This window comes from Lissotriton helveticus, chromosome 7, assembly GCF_964261635.1.
Source record: "Lissotriton helveticus chromosome 7, aLisHel1.1, whole genome shotgun sequence".
Classification (NCBI taxonomy): Eukaryota; Metazoa; Chordata; class Amphibia; order Caudata; family Salamandridae; genus Lissotriton; species Lissotriton helveticus.
Genome location: NC_136068.1, coordinates 1,955,650,986 through 1,955,667,449, shown reverse-complemented (window position 1 = coordinate 1,955,667,449; position 16,464 = coordinate 1,955,650,986).

Genomic DNA, 16,464 nt, shown 5'->3' with positions numbered 1-16,464 from the left:
AGGTTGCGGTCCAGCGTCCAGACGAGGCGGTGGAGGAACGCGGCAAGTCCCGACCAGAGCCCAAGCCAAGAGTCCAAGGTCCGAGGTATCCGGAGGCCCACCCGTAACAGAAGTCCGAAGTTCGTCCGTCCGTCGTCGTAGCAGTCCAGTCCAGTCCAAGGCCTTCCGTTCTTGCTGCCCGGTGAGTACCGTTGCTGGGGTAGTATCTAGACAGGGTCAATTAATTTGTCTCTGGTCCGTGGGTTTGGGTACGCAGATCCAACACGAAGTGTCCACTTAGGTGGATGCGGGTCCTGACGTGTCTCTTTATGAGACCGGTAAGTTTCGTACTGTTTTAGCAGTGCATCTAGTCATTCTAGTTTCTGTTCTAGTCAGTTCAGTTCTCGAGAAATTCATGTATTCTGTTTTCAGTACTCCAGGTAGTATTTTGTCCGAACTGTTATTTTAAATGTTCTTCAATGTGTTTTCAATGTCGTGGTATGAATGTGTTGTTTTCCAGTAATCATCGTGTTCATTGTGTATTGTATTGTATCTAAACTCCAGTTCAGCCATGCCTCTGTTCTCCAAGTTACGTCAGTTAAAAACTAGAAAAGGTCTGTTAGAAGAGGCAGTTCCTGTCCCGCCTAGGGACAGTCCAGGTCATTTTATGTATCAAAAGCATGGCATAAGTGCCATATTGTATCTAGATTTATGGGTGGAGTACACCAAACAGTTAGAGGAAAAGTATAGATGGCCTGTATCAGGTACGTGGGATGCCGAGTGCATCATGCGAGTAGAAAAAGCATTATGGAAAAAGAAAGACAGACAGTCACAGAAAGATGCCATCGAGTTATGGCGCAAAGAATCTCACAGGAGAACAGAAAAAGAAATCAGAAAGTCAGAATTAAGTAGAGAATCCTTAGAAAGAGCCCAAGAAAGGGAACTAATCGAAATAGGTGAACGAGTTAAAACCGAACAGTCAGACAGACAGAGAAATGCCCTCATTAAGGGTATGTACCCTCTTCTTGCCGAGGGTTTGCCAAAAGCAACCCCGGAGGCATCCAGTAATTTCCCGCCACCCTTAGTTCCGACCAAGCTACGTCACAAACCGACCGCAGCTGATATTTTTCTCTCGTCCTATTTGGACGATACAGTCCCAGAATATGCAAATCCTGTTCCGCCAGCTCCTGTAAATAATGTAAATCCTGCTCCTCCAGTCACCGGGGCACCTGTTGCAGTACCTGTTACGGTACCCCCGGTCCAGCCCACATTACAAGTACCCACTACATCAGTCACTCTGCCAGCACGAAGAGTATCAGTCGACGATTCCAGTTTAGGGGCCGCGGGAGGAGGTCCTCCTGGTACCCCGCCGCCAAATAAACGTTTAGCGTTAGTCGAGTTACATGAACGTGCGTTACAGCGTACGCCCAAATATCAGTCCGTCGCAGAAATCAGGCAAGCTCTTACTGAATGCTGTTATGATCCAGTTCCAGGCGAGAATAATATGGTTATATATTCCTTGCGTGTAAGACGGGTGACCGAGTATTTGGACACCCTACCGAATATGAAAGAAGATCTAGACAGAATGTATCGTTTCATTCGTACAGGACAAGATCCAGAAAGTATTGCTGAAGTCATGTCTCTCAGGAAAGCTGAAATCCAGTTCACGTTATTAAAGTTTCTGATCAATTGTTTAATTAGGGAACAAGATTATCCGACTAAAGATTTGAACGAAATGAAAATTCTGACAAGGTGGAATGATAATATAGCCGAGGGTAAGCACAAGACACTCAATAGTATAGAGAGTATGTACAAGAAAATACGTAAAGAAATAATAAGGTTACACGAACAACGCAAAACAGCACAAGTAAGCGAGAAAGAAGACGACTCTTCTACTGAAGAGGTAGACGACGAGAATCCTTCCAGAATAGCGTATGTAGGTAGAGCTAGACTTTCCGACCGACATTCACGTCTAGACTACAAGAAAACTGTTCCTCCTCCAGCACCAGAACAAGGTTCTCTAGAGCAAGTATTTCAAGCTACCGATCACATTCTGAAATCACGAATCGGTTATAGTGAACTTAGTACCATGCATGAACAAGAACTAGCCCGATCAGCAGTCCGATGGGCTACTGATTCTATCACTTTTCCAGACGAAATAGTGGCACAAATGTTTCTGAAATTGCCCCCAGCCGAGCAGCGACTGGTGGGTATGTATATGATCCAGCACCTCATTACATTGTATGAGGGTCAACATTCTGATCCAGGCCCGTTACATGATATCCTGAACGAGTTACTCCAGTATAAATGGAAAGGTTTAGGTACCGATTTAATTAGTGTCATTCTAGAACAGCGCCACAAATATAGAACGTTTCTGAACCCGCATTTTGTTCACGTCTCACCTCCAGAAAGTAAACCGTTTTACATAGATAGACAGCATCCGTTACGAGAAGTACACCCAGTTAGGACACCAGATGGTGAAATGCAACGAGTATTTGTTTACACCCCGATTACAAAGATGGAACTCTTAGAGATGAAGAAATTAATTCCCTGTCACGATAAAGATCCAGCAGGGTTCCACCGTGAATTAAAGGACATGCTCCGTATGGGAGAATACACGTATCCAGATATAATTAAAATGTTAAAGGTCCTGTTGCCCGCAGGGGTATATGAGAAACTCAAGGAAAAAGAATGGGAGGTGGGAGAGAAAAAGATCGATTGGGCAGTTCTAGAAGCTGAAGATAAGATACGAGTACCAGGTACCGGTCTTGGAGATAAATGTAAAGAATTACCAGAATTATTGATTCAGGTTTTGCCTAGGTTATTAGCCACGAAAAAGGAAGACTGGGATGCAATCTCAGCCTGTAAACAGAAACCAGACGAGGATACTAGTGATTTTTATTCTAGATTCGAGAAATGTTTTAGTATTAACAGTGGTTTGAAGACGAGTAGCGAGTCATACCCTCATCTTTTTGTTACTAAACTAGTCGAGAATTCAAGTCCACAAGTTAAAAATCGAGTTTTGAAAGTCGAAAGTACCTGGCAAGCTAATACTCCGTCCCAAATGCTTCAGATGCTCCAGTATCACCAGAATAGAATCAGAGAAGAGCAAGATCATGAAAGGAAACGTATGAAAGACACGAAAATGAAAGTATTAGTTGCACAATCTGTTCCTCAAGACAGTCAGAAGAGGGGTACGAATCAAGCCAGTCATCCTGCAGTTCCTGTTAAAGGGACCTGCAATTATTGTAAACAGCCAGGTCATTTTATAAACGAGTGTGCAGTTCTGAAACACAACATAGCTACCGGTAAGACTAAAGAAAGACCACGTCCGCCTAGACAAGAACAAGTTTCACAGACTTCCCAGTCACCACAGAATGCACAACAGACAGCTCCAGCGCCGCAGCCTATAGCTGTAACACAGCATGTTACACAGCAGATGTACCAGTATGCTCAGTCAGAGTATCCAGAGTATCAAGCGTACTCATGAAACAGCCTAGAGAGGGAGGTAGGCTTGCCTTTCATCGAGATTCCTGTAGCTCAAGAGGGTCCTTATGTACATAGTCAAGTATTAGGGAAAGACAGAAAGTTTTTGATTGATACAGGGGCAAGTAGGACTACTATCAGTCATGACGAGGTTCCAGGGGCTCTGCTCTCAGGCTCTAGAAATGTTTCCCTTGGATTTTCAGGAAAGCCAATAGTTAACGAGATTTCCAAACCAGTTACTCTAGAAGTAGGTCCATTGTCCCGAACTACTGATTTATTACTTACGAAATCATGTCCAGAAAATTTGTTAGGCATTAAGACACTGAAAGAATTAGGTGCAGTTATTTGCTGCTCCCCAGAAGGAATACGTTTGTTTTTACGTGACTTTAAGGGTCACTATGTATTACGTGATTTTGATCCAAGATTACTGAATGTTCCCCAGCATCTATGGGCGCAAGGTCCAACTGATGTTGGTTTTATGCAAATCACACCCCATCGTGTGACTCTCAAACCAGGTGTAGTGTTACCACGAATCCGACAGTACAGATTGCCACCTGAGGCTGTAGCAGCCTTATCCAAAATTATTGACGAGCTCATTGCTCAAGGAGTGGTTGTAGAAACTGACTCCAATGTATGTAATTCTCCTATCATTCCAGTCATGAAACGTACTGATCCAAATGCACCTCCAGTATATCGATTAGTGATTGACCTTCGAGAGCTTAATAAATGTATCATACCCCAGTATCCAGTAGTCCCAGATATTTCATCTCTATTGACAGCTATTGATTCTGAAGCTGTATTTTTTACAGTAATAGACCTCAAGAACGCATTTTTCAGTGTCCCGATTCATCCAGATAGCCAGTACCTTTTCGGTTTTTGTTTAAATGGAAGGAGCTATAAATTCACACGTGCTCCTCAAGGTTTCACAGAGAGTCCTAGTATTTACAGTCAAGCACTTAAGAGACAACTAGACAATATTCACATGCCAACTGACACTGCCCTGCTCCAGTATGTCGATGATCTACTGATCACAGCCCGTTCTGAACGTGACTGCGAGCGTGCGTCACTTAAAGTTCTGTATTTCCTAGCCGAGATGGGGCACAAGGTGTCCCCTTCGAAGCTTCAATTCTGTGTCCAGCAAGTGATCTATTTAGGCCACTTACTGTCCAAGTGGGGTAGGCAGTTGACACCTGACCGTATCCAGTTAATAGCGAGTCTTCCTCAGCCCAAGACCCAGAAGGAGGTATGAGCTTTTATCGGCCTCACTTCTTATTGCAGACAATGGATTCCTCAGTATGCATTCCTAGCCAAGCCACTGATACAGTTAACGACACAGGAGGCAGCCGTATTGACTGCTCTCCCTTGGACATCTGAACATACACTTAGTTTTAATGAATTAAAGAAAGCCTTATGCCAAGCTCCTGTTCTAGCTACACCGAACTACAGTAAGCCTTTTACACTTTTTGTCACAGAACGTGATGGTACTGCATTATCTGTTCTCACACAAGATCAAGCAGGACAATACAAGCCTTGTGCTTATTTTTCGAGCACATTAGATCCTGTAGCCCAGGCTCTGCCTGCGTGCCTCAAGTCAGTTGCAGCCACAGCACTAGCTATCAGACAAAGTGATTCCATAGTGTTAGGACATTCCCTGACAGTACAAGTTCCACACTCTGTGGAAGTTCTTTTAAACCGAACACAGACTCAGCACTTGACAATTGCACGTTTAACAGGTTATGAATTGACACTGTTCCAGCCACACATAGAAATCAGACGCTGCAACGTTCTAAATCCTGCTACACTGTTACCGTCAGTTACTTCAAATCCTGCCACACATGACTGTGTGGAAGTAGTTAACACCATGACAAAGCCAAGACAAGACCTGATAGATATTCCACTACCAGATCCCGACCTGACACTTTATGTGGATGGTTCATGTATGAGAACAAGTACAGGAGAACTAGTAGCCGCGTATGCAGTGACTACTGACACTGAAGTTATAGAGACACACCGTATTGACACCCTGTCCGCTCAAGCAGCAGAGCTAGTTGCTCTGACCCAAGCCTGCATACGTGCCAAGAACCTGAAAGTTAATATTTACACAGATTCACGTTATGCATTCGGAGTCGTACACGACTTTGGAGTGCTCTGGCAAGAGAGAGGTTTTATGACTTCTCATGGGACCAAGATTCAGCATGGTCTTCTTATTCAAGCTCTGTTAGAAGCAATACATTTACCGACAGCTATCGCCATCATGAAGTGCAAGGCACATACGAAAGTCACTGACATTATTTCCCAAGGTAATGATCTAGCAGATCGAACAGCCAAGCTCACAGCTCAGACTCCAGACATTCCAGTTAACACGACACTGACACACACTCCAGATCCGACTACATGTATGACAGTTAAGGACCCCACTCAAGATGTCATAGATATCCAGTTACATGCTACTCCTGATGAAATCAAGAAATGGTCCGAACAAGGAGGGGTCCAGACAGATCAGGGATGGTTGACGAAGGGAAAAGCCACATGGTTTCTCCCCGACTCAATGGTTCAAGTCATTATTAATACCGCACATAGTCCTGTACATTTAGGAGAAAAAAGCCATGTTAGACAGTATCCAGAACCTTTGGTTCAACAAGCATTTACGAGCGGCAGCCAAGCAGAAAGTCCGTACCTATATTCGGCCGCCCTCCAAACATGTGGGGTACACCTAGACCCCGAAGTATTACAGATGTTTCCAGTAATATGCTGACAGATTACCTAGCTTCCTTGATGTCTGCCCTACACTCTTGTCGTTCACAGGTTGCCGCTGCATTCCCAGACAATACTGAAGTCAAACCGCACGAGGTCCTTCCCGGAGACCTGGTCTTAATCAGGAATTTCGATCGTTCAAGTCCGCTGGAGCCTCGCTGGAAGGAGCCAAAGTTAGTCCTTCTGACCACCCGTACGGCCGTGAAATTGGAAGGCCGCAAAGGCTGGGTGCACCTGTCCCACGTCAAGAAATTCCATGGATATCGAATAAAAACATTGGACTGTTCCATTTTCAAGGACTGCCAGAATTCTAAAAACTGCCCTATTCTCAAGGACTGTTCCGCTACAAACTTTGATTCCAAGCCTCCCCTGTTAGAGGAAACTCCGCAGCAGGAGTATAAAAAGAAGCTCCGGTCTAGTAAAATAAGTCAGCCAGTTTAATTGTCTAAGTCCCCCTCGGGTGAAACGGTTAGACAGGTTTCTGACATGTATGAGATAGACCCCCATAGTGAGAGAGTTAGTCAAAACTCTATCAGATGTATCGTTATTCTATGTTTTCTTCTATTTTTGAGTTTGATGGTTACCTGCACAAGTTATGCATTGCATTTATGTTTTCCAATTTCTCCTGTAAATAAGTTTCCTAATACTACAGTAGAGCACACATTTAGTGATCTGCCTCCTCACGAGCTATCCTATCGTCTTGCTATGAGAAATAATACTTTTATAAGAATGTTACACTATTCACACCAGACCAGCAATGCCACTAATTGTTGGGTGTGTGGTCGACTCCCCCCTTTCCAGACACCGAAGGGAGTTCTACCACTGTTTCCTTATCCGTTTTCACATAATGGTTCGTGTGGAGCATGGTCCACGTTAACGTCATCCTCAACTGATATGTCCCTTCTGAATAGTACATGTTTTCCAGACAAGCAAGGTCTCACCCATAGAACAGGGTTAGATCTAGAAAATGAAGTTTATAATTTAGGTAATTATTCTTCGAATTTTATGGTCCTGAATGTTCAGTCTGATACTACTCCAGATTTACCTGCTATTTCAGTACTACCAGTCAAAGGCGAATTATGTGTCCGAAAGAATGGTTCCACACATGTAGGACATAGTGATTGTACTACTATTGTCAAGTATAGTGACAGTGGGAAATCTATTTTTAAAGCTTCACGTCATTCTTATTTTATTTGTGGTCAGACCGCATATGTTCGTCTGCCCCTCGATTGGGATGGAACATGTTACATTGCCTTCCTACTGCCACCAGTTTTCCTAGCCCCATCCGATTATCATAGAAACACACATCTAGTACACGTTAGACATAGACGAGAGATTGAGTCCCCAATTGTCGATCAAACTGAAACTGCTCTAGAACAGTATACAGACTTCAATAAAGGTTTCTTCTTCCTTATAGGCCCTATCCAGAATAGTAAACTAATACGTAGGTTAACCAGAACCCTTGAAGCAGTAGTGAATGAGACTACTTCCGCTCTAGGTAACTTAACCGAAGAGCAATCTGCTATGAGATTTGTCGTGCTCCAAAATCGTCTCGTTCTTGACGTCATACTGGCCGATAGAGGAGGAGCATGTAGAGTCATCGGATCTAGTTGCTGCATTTTCATTCCTAATAACGCGCCGTCTGTTTATTCAGCTATAACCAGACTTCATAAAATTGCCCATCAGTTACACCAAAATCCAGGCACCTGGACATGGTCCGGTTGGCTCTGGAGTATAATTTCTGCCTGGGGATGGAAGGTATTGTCATTCCTAGGTATAGCAGTAATGATCATTTTCAGTTGCTGCCTCTGTATACAATGTGGCCCTGCGATTTGCGGCATTTGTGCTACATCCTGTATTCCAAGTCCTAGTCCTAAGTCCCGTTCCAAGTCAATTCGAGACGAGCAAATGGTAGTGTATGAAATGATAGATGGTATCATGAATATTAATGTTTCCTGATGGAAACGTAGTGACAAGGAGGGAATGTGGAAAAGTAAATTTTGCCATGTTCTGTGTCCCTACGTGTTCCCCATCTTATGATATATGTGCATGACTAATATGCATATGTATTCCCTTATGATCGATTAAAGACGCAATTACAGTTGTGTCCAACTCTAGTATGCCAGTTTCCAGTTCTCGTGAAAGCTACGAGTATTAAGCCTATGTAAAGCTATGTTGCCACGTTTCACAGTGTACACGTTAATTCAGTAAAGGTCCCCGTTTCTAGGCCTCAAAAGGGCCCGGACACCAGATTCAGCTCCTGTCTCCTGAACCCTCGCTGAGAAGCGATACAGCCCCCACCTGTATCCCTGACCCTTCACTTACTTCCTGCCTCACAGTGCCCGGCTCGGCCTGGCTCTGCCTGCCAGTCTGCCAAGAGTATGTTATGATTCTAGTTATCTGTCCAGCTCTCCTTCTCTGCATTCCTAAGCTACTGAATCGCATCAATAGTTTCCGTCATGGTCTAGCCTTTACGTCTCCATGTAAGAGAAATACTGTATTAATGGTCATTTAATATTCCTCAACACGCACTACATGTAAAATTATGTATGCACCAGTCTTAGAGTCTGTTAGCCTTTACCCTGATAACTTTTGGATTCTATCAACATGTTCTCTAAACATCAGATACTAGATAGTGTTTAGGTACATGTCGCTGTGACTCTCCAGACTGTAGTCTCCCCTTCTAGCACAGAAGTCATAGCCCCAGTTCCTCCTAGTAACACGTCATTGCCAGCTTGCGCGCACCACTAGGTCAGAGGTCCCGGCTTCTTAGGTAGCCCCCTCCATGTTTCCGCCCCTTTTATGACATATTCTGTTACGTTTACATCACATGTCTATGTACACGCCTCTTGTTACACCCACTTCAGCCTTATCTTTCGCGACTGCTACGAACTCCGCCCACTGCTACGCCTACTGTATGAACTCTAATGCAATTGTTTAACTATAAATATTGTGCACTGTTATTAAAAGTTGTCCTTATGCTCCCAGATCCTGCCCCCGGCAGCTGCCATCCTATTCCCGTGCAGGTTGTCCTGTTGCTGTCCTTTATGCTGTATTAAAACCTGCAAAACTCAAGATACCTCGAATCCTGACTCTTATTTATTGAGCTATCTGTTAATTAATTATTCCGAAAAATAGAACAGGTATTTAATTATTTATTTACCACATCGTGAGACGCTCTTTCACCTCCGTAGTCTCCTCCTGTTCTCCGTCTGCGCTTCCGGTGGTGCAGGGCTTCGCTCGCTCTGCTTCAACGCTCGCCGCTGCCTCGTGCCACACAGCAAATGTGTCATCTTCATCCTGAGCCAGCATTGAGACTAGACGAACAAGTTACTTGCCTTCGGTAACGCTATTTCTGGTAGATTCTATGTGATTGCAGACGCCTCACCTTTTGAATACTCCCAGGCCTCAGACTGGATCCCGAAAATCTTAAGCAATGACCCTGTGCGCCAACAGGTGGCACCACGTGGCTTCTCAACACCGTCACTCCACTCCAGAAGGGATGTGCAACGACATATGCGCTGACATCAACTGTCCGCGCCCCCAGAGGCGGAATACACTTCTGACTGGTAGTGACCCGTGTGCAGATGTCTCATTGGGCCCTCTTTGGAAGAGTAGAGTCCAGTTCACAGAACGGGGAGGATGGGCGGGTCGGTGAGGAATCTGCGGCTAGATCGAGTGTCCACCAGAAAGAGCGTTACCGAAGGTAAGAAACTTGTTCATATTATAGAGACTTCTCACCGCAGAATACTCACCTTCTCGATAGATATCAGCGCAGTACCTCCGAGGCAGTGGGACTGTGAACTGACTCAAACCAAAAACTACTGCAGGACTGAGCGGGGAAAGTGCCGCTCACGACGGATCTAAGTGTCCAGACACTAGTGCTTCGTGAACGTATGGAGCGACACCCATGTCGCTGCCTGGAAAATGCCCAGGACAGGCTCCCCCTGTGCCGATGCAGTAGGAGCCGCCTCGGCTCCGGCGGAGTGTGTCCACATACCTTCTGGAGGCTGCTTTTCAGCCGCTGTGTCGCAGGTTGTAATGTAAATGTGGGATTCTTGTAAAGCGCACTGTTACTCTACCCGAGTGTCCTGGCGCTGTAGACCGCTGGGGAACCCGTCCTGGCTTTCCTTGTGAGATGGTCCCTACTGGGTATCTCCAAGGTGAAACCAGGCATCCCCGGCGTCTGTGGGGGGCCGTTGTAGAGATGAGGCAAGCTTAATGCCCAGAGTTGCCGAGTGTGATCCCTGGTTAGAGTGGGCACCGAGGTGAGAATTATCGAGTCCGTTGACCCTTGTCCACGACCCTGCCGCGTCGGGAATTGAACCCTGGTCCCGGGCCGTTTTCTGCTTTTGGGTCTGCCGCCTCTAACCAGTGAGCCACACCTCTCCACAATGCAGAGGACGATCCAACGAAAGATGGTCTGCAACACAGCTTTGCCTTTCTTTGATTCTTTGAATACCATAAAGAGCTGATTGTCCAGCCGGTGTTCTCTGGTCTGATCAATATATAATCTAAGAGCCCTTTGCGGATCTGATTGATGGAGTCGCTCCTCCCTAGATGGGTCAGGGGGAGCATAGCGCGCCGTTAAAAGTGAGGTTCTGACCGACATGAAAGGAGTCACTCGCTCAGACGGAGAGAGACTCAAGTCCGAAGAACCGGCTTACCTCAGTAGAAGTGGGGTAGGTGGGTTGCGGGAGAGGGCTTCTAGTTTGCTCATATACTGTGCCGATGCAAGGGCTACAAGAAATGTGCTCTTGAGGGTGAGCAGCTGAAGAGCTCAGCTATGGAGAGGTTTGAAGAGAGCACCGAGGAGGAATGTAAGAGCAAGTTCAAATCCCACTGGGCCATAATAAATGGAGAAGGAGAAACCATACAGTGCAAACCCTCAAGAAAACACATCACTGCAGGTGATTTAAACCCGAAGGGGCTGGCCCAGCAACCACAACAAGGCCGTAAGAGCCAACAGATGCCCTTTAACAGTGCCAAATGCAAAAGGGAGACAGCCGTTACAATGAGGATTTTACCACTGCGTGCCTCACCATGCATTTTTCACCACACGTTTTACCACATATATGCCTTTACTACACATTTAAGGTAAGGTTAGGGGTGTGGGGGGTCTCATTCCATATATATATATATATATATATTTTATATAAATACATATAAACAATGCGTGGTAATGGCAAGTGTTCAAAAAGCACATGCATTCTAAAAAAATGCGGGGTAAAAAATGCATTGTAAAGGTATTTAAAGTATTTCCCTGTGTTCTGTTATACAACCAACGCAAGTCCTTGCTTGTGGAGGGACAACGCAAACAACAACACCCTTGGACCACAAAAGAAGGCAGAAGTGGATGTGTTTGTGCATTGAGTTGGGGGTTCGCTACCTCCAGGAGTCTCTTTTCTGGGAAGTCTCAGGGCCAAACAGTATACTCCCCAATGGCGCCCGTTCTGCGGAGCCTGTCTAGCTCAGTTTGGATATAGCAAGGCTCAGTGTAAGGGCATGGAGCATTCGGGTCGGTCTCTTCCACACTGTGGGGTTCCACCTTGTTGAGCTGGATTTGGGCCCTGATTCTGCAGAGGTGTAAGTAGAGAAGGCGTATCGCTTTTTCAGGGGCTACATCTTGGGACAAGTAAAGTCTGTCTGCGCTTACTGCCTGCGGTATCAGCGAACAGACGTAACACGCCTTGGCTGATGCCTGGGAGCCCATGACGGTCACGTGCTGATACCATGTGTCGTGCATGTGGGTGCCAGTATTGGGGTTGGTGTGGTTATAAGTGACGTGGCAGAGATCCCTGTGCCAGTCCTGTGATAGTTTTTGAACAGACTCCATCTGGCCCGTGGTTCTTTAACAGTGGTTTGAGAGAAAATGTTTGGGGCGTTCTCCTTTTTAAAGTAAACCACTGTAACTTATTTTCAATATTTTTCATAGTTTTTCATAGGCTCCATTATTGTTGTAAACATAGTCCCATTTCTGATAACGGGTTGTATGTCGGAACAACGAGTTCCCTAACCACGACTTCCCTTACAACGAGTTCGATCTTCTTTAATAGTGAATGTGTGCAGCACCACCCAAAATAGACAGAGGGTGTATAGAAGTGTAATAATACATAACTTGCAATCGAACATTGCCGTTCTTGGTATGGATCCAGTGGAGGGGTCTTGTGGTCCTTTGGTGATTGGGGTTTCTCATTTAACAGTTCAAAAGCGTTTGCTGTGCAGTTCGTAATTTTGATTCGCGCACTTTAGATCCATGTAGGGGTGTTGATGTGGCAGCTGAAAAGGTGCTGCACTTGGAGGTTTCATTGTTGATCTGTTGGATAAGAGCTTGTTTCACCTGATTGATTCAGAAAACATTACATGTGCCTTCATCAATTATTTTTCTTCGGGTTCCTGTACTTTCTTTTAGGGGTGTGCTCTCCATACTCCATTTACGCAGTTTTTAGTGCGGCATCGGATAGTGTCCCCGATTATGGTATATTTTTTGATAGCTAAAACTTGAAGGTGACTCATTGGTGATCAGGTGAATTATTCTATTTTATGAGCTTTCGTACCTAACTGGGTGCTTGGATTTGTACGAAATGTTTATGCAGTGGTCTTGTGATCATAGGAGTGGATCGTATCAGTTTTTATTTAGGGTTTTATGGGCGCCGCCAGTTTTCCTGAGACCCTGTCTCTTCTGGTGTGTGCATGGGGGAGACATCAGTGTGGGCTGCTTTTAACCTACACAAGCGTGGGACTGTGCACGGAGGGGGAATGTCGCTGTTAAGTGTTGTTGGTGGTTGCAATGTACCCCAAGTTCACGTATCTATTCTTCCAGTTGTCTGCAGGCAGAGAGCAACGTGCCCTTCCCCGGTGGGACCAGATATCTCAACTTCACCCTTACTCTTTGGATTAACTTTGGGCTCCTTTTGTTGGGTTTTGGTCACTTCCCTAGATCTCACGTGATCTGCTATCTCACTCATGAGGCGGAGGTGGTCGGAAAGTTGTTCTGCGGACCCCATGTATCTCATATCCTGTCATCTTGTGGTATCCACGGTCTGGGCTTCCTGCGTTCTCCAGATGCTGTGTGTTGGGCCTGGTGCATTGGGGTTAGTGCGTGCTACGTTCTACTCTTGCCGGGAGCTGTGATGGACTCCGTAGACTCCCGTCTCCAAAGCACCACCCTCGCACTCGGACAACGTCTTTTCAGTGCATTTGGATCTTTGGTTCTCTGCTTGTGGCTAGGGACTTCTATTTAGTGGGCAGGCCCCTTTCACTGTTTTGGAGGGGTATGGCACTCAAAAAGACTTCGGAGATTTGAAAAAACCTAAAGGAAAGAAAGCACAGCTGGGATCATGAGAACATGGGGAGCCCAGGACCCAGGCCAAGAATCCTCGCTGAACTTTACCTAGGGATGATGACTGAACCGGGACCGCCTTGCAACTCTGGGATGTCTGGCTAACCTAGCAAACCTCTCGACTGACTCAACGCCATGCAGGCGCCTCACAACATATTTGTTCACGTGTTGGGGAGGTTATGAGATCTTCACTATCCCAGGCGTCCGGAAATCCTGCCTCCCGTCACTTGAGGACAGCTTTGTTTTAGAACTTAAAGGTGCCTCAATTTGGCCGGAGGCTTCTAGTTTTTCGGGGCACTATTGAGGCAACACGCCATGGAGGGAACATGGGTCCTGGGCCGCATGCCTGAGAATGGGGACCTTTTGACCTCATAAGAGGAACCCGTCCCCATTGACTTTAGATGCAGGGACCTGGGTGCCTGTTTTTTCAGTTCTGTGTCAGGGAGCCGCCCGCCCCCTCGTCAGACTGCCCTCCCCTGGGTTGTGGCCAACCAACTCCATCCTGGGCAATCAGCAGCCAAGTGGGGCCTTGGCTCCTGCAGGGGCCCTTAACGGTGAACTTTAGTGAGGATACCCGATCGACAGAGCACATACAGCAGCCTCGAATCCACAGATGCAAGTAAGGGTTTGTATCCCCCAATGTTGACTCATTGGTCCTTCTTTTGGTTTTGGTACTTTTAATTTCTGGGATGCGGGTGAATGGGTGGTATTTACTCCGATGGTTTATTCTACTTTACATTTGGGCTCTCTGTTTGTGTGAGGGCATTGCCTCCCCAGACAGTAACCCCTCCCTGCCAAGGCTGTGGCCCCGGTCCCTGTTGGGCAGAGTTCCCTGTCTGTGGTTGTTGCTGCCACGTGTTTGTACAACTACCTGATCCCTGTTGCAGTGGGGCTGTGAATGACTGACCTCCCTGCGGCTGGATGTAAGGCGCATTCGGATTTCCTTGGCTTGGTTTTGTGGATGAGGATTTTGAGGTGGCTGGTCTTGGCCCCTTGATCTCGGTTCGTGGTATGATTTTAACCGGCGCCTGTCTGCCAGTGGCTCATCTTTGGCAACAGTAGTGTTCCCTATGGTCTGGTTGCTGTCAACCTCCCTGGCCTCGGCTGCTATAGCTAGGTTGAATCCTCTGGGGATTTGCAGTGGAGCCCCCTTTGAGACTGGTGCCACTTGCACGCTCTCAGCCAACACAGTCTCCTCAGAGGAGATATTTTTTTATTTGTGTTGGACCAATTTAGCCGTGTCTCTCCGGGCTTGCACCTGTTTTTCTCTATCCTTCTCTTGCTTCTTTTTGTGACAGTGTAATATATGGGCTTGAATCTCCTGCTAAGGTTTGATGTTTAACCCAACCACGCTGTCCAATTCGCTCTGTAGCTCGATGGACAGCCCTTTTTTGAGAATATTGTAAAAGAATGCGACTTGTAGGCCCGTATCAGTGCAAGGCTGTCCTGTCTCTTGTCGCCATCATTCCCTTATCCTATTCAGAAAAGTGGTTATAGTTTGCCCTGGCTTCATAGTTTCTGCCATTAACTCTTCTACGTCGGGACGGTCAGGGAACATTTCCCTCAGGACCGTCCATATTTGGTGTTTGTATGAATTGAAAGCGGCTTCGTCATGCTCGGTGTTTGCCTGCATTATTGCGGCGATGCGAGCCCCCATCATGAACATTTCATAAACACAAATAGCAATGCATAGGAAGGGTTGCAATATCGGAAAAATGCAATTGTCAATAAAAACTGTATCTGGATGATATTGACTCTTAGCATTAATTACAGTTTGTGAGAAATAGCAGCTCCCTCATATGTAACATTGGGTCATCGACAAAAACACAATACTTAAGACAAAACATAGTTTGCAGTAACTAATAGGCCCAGGAGGTAAACTTCACTTTGCTCATAGAGTTGGCGGAATTTGGGCACTCCGTGTCTGACTTTCGCTTCATTTAGGCCATGGATGGGATTGTATTTAATCACAAAATGTGTTGTTTGAGGGCATTTCCTGTTTTCTTTTCTGCAAACAGTGTATAGGTGGGGTAATATAGTTTATGCCTTTGAAGGATGTGTGTTGTTGTAAAAATATTGCCCCAGTTAATTTTCATTTTTGGCATTGGTAAATGAATGCTGTTTTCTCCTGTGTTACCTCGCCTCCTTTGTCTGGCCAGTGTGCGAGTGTGTTTGCCATAGGCCGCCATTTGTCTATGTTCCTCACGCCATGTGGCCAGGGACCATTTTTTGTATAGTTAGTGTTCATTGGCCTGTATGTGTTTTTTTAACCATGTTTCCTGCTTGTTTGACCATGTGGTAGGTGGCCATTTTGTGTAGGCAGCCAGTGTGCTTTTGCCATAGGCCTGCATGTCTTCTTGTTGTGGCCATGCTTCCTTGCTGGTGGTTATTGTTACCATCTGGCCATTTTATGTTGCAAACTAGTTTGCTTTTGCCATAGGCCTGCATGTCTTCTTTTTGTTGTGCCATACTTCCTTGCTGGTTGTTGCTGTGAACGTGTGGCTGGTGGCCATTTTGTGTAGCCAGCTTGTGTGCTTTTGCCCTAGGCCTGCATGTCTTCTTTTTGTTGTGGCCATGTCTCCTTGTTGGTTGTACTTGTGAGCATGTGGCTGGTGGCCATTTTGTGTAGTCAGTCAGTTTGTGTTTGCCATAGGCTTGCATGTGTTCTTTGTTCCCCATGCCTCCTTGCTCAGTGTTGTTGTTTGAACATGTGGCACTGGCTGGTAGCCATTTTGCGCATCCAGTCAGTGTGCTTTTACAATAGGCTTGCATGGATGGATATCGGTTCAATACATTTGTTTTAGACTCTTTTTAGTATGTATATTAATAATATGATTTTGATGAACAGTGCATATATACATTGCATGCATAATTTTTTATTATTTTTATTTTGCACCTCCAAT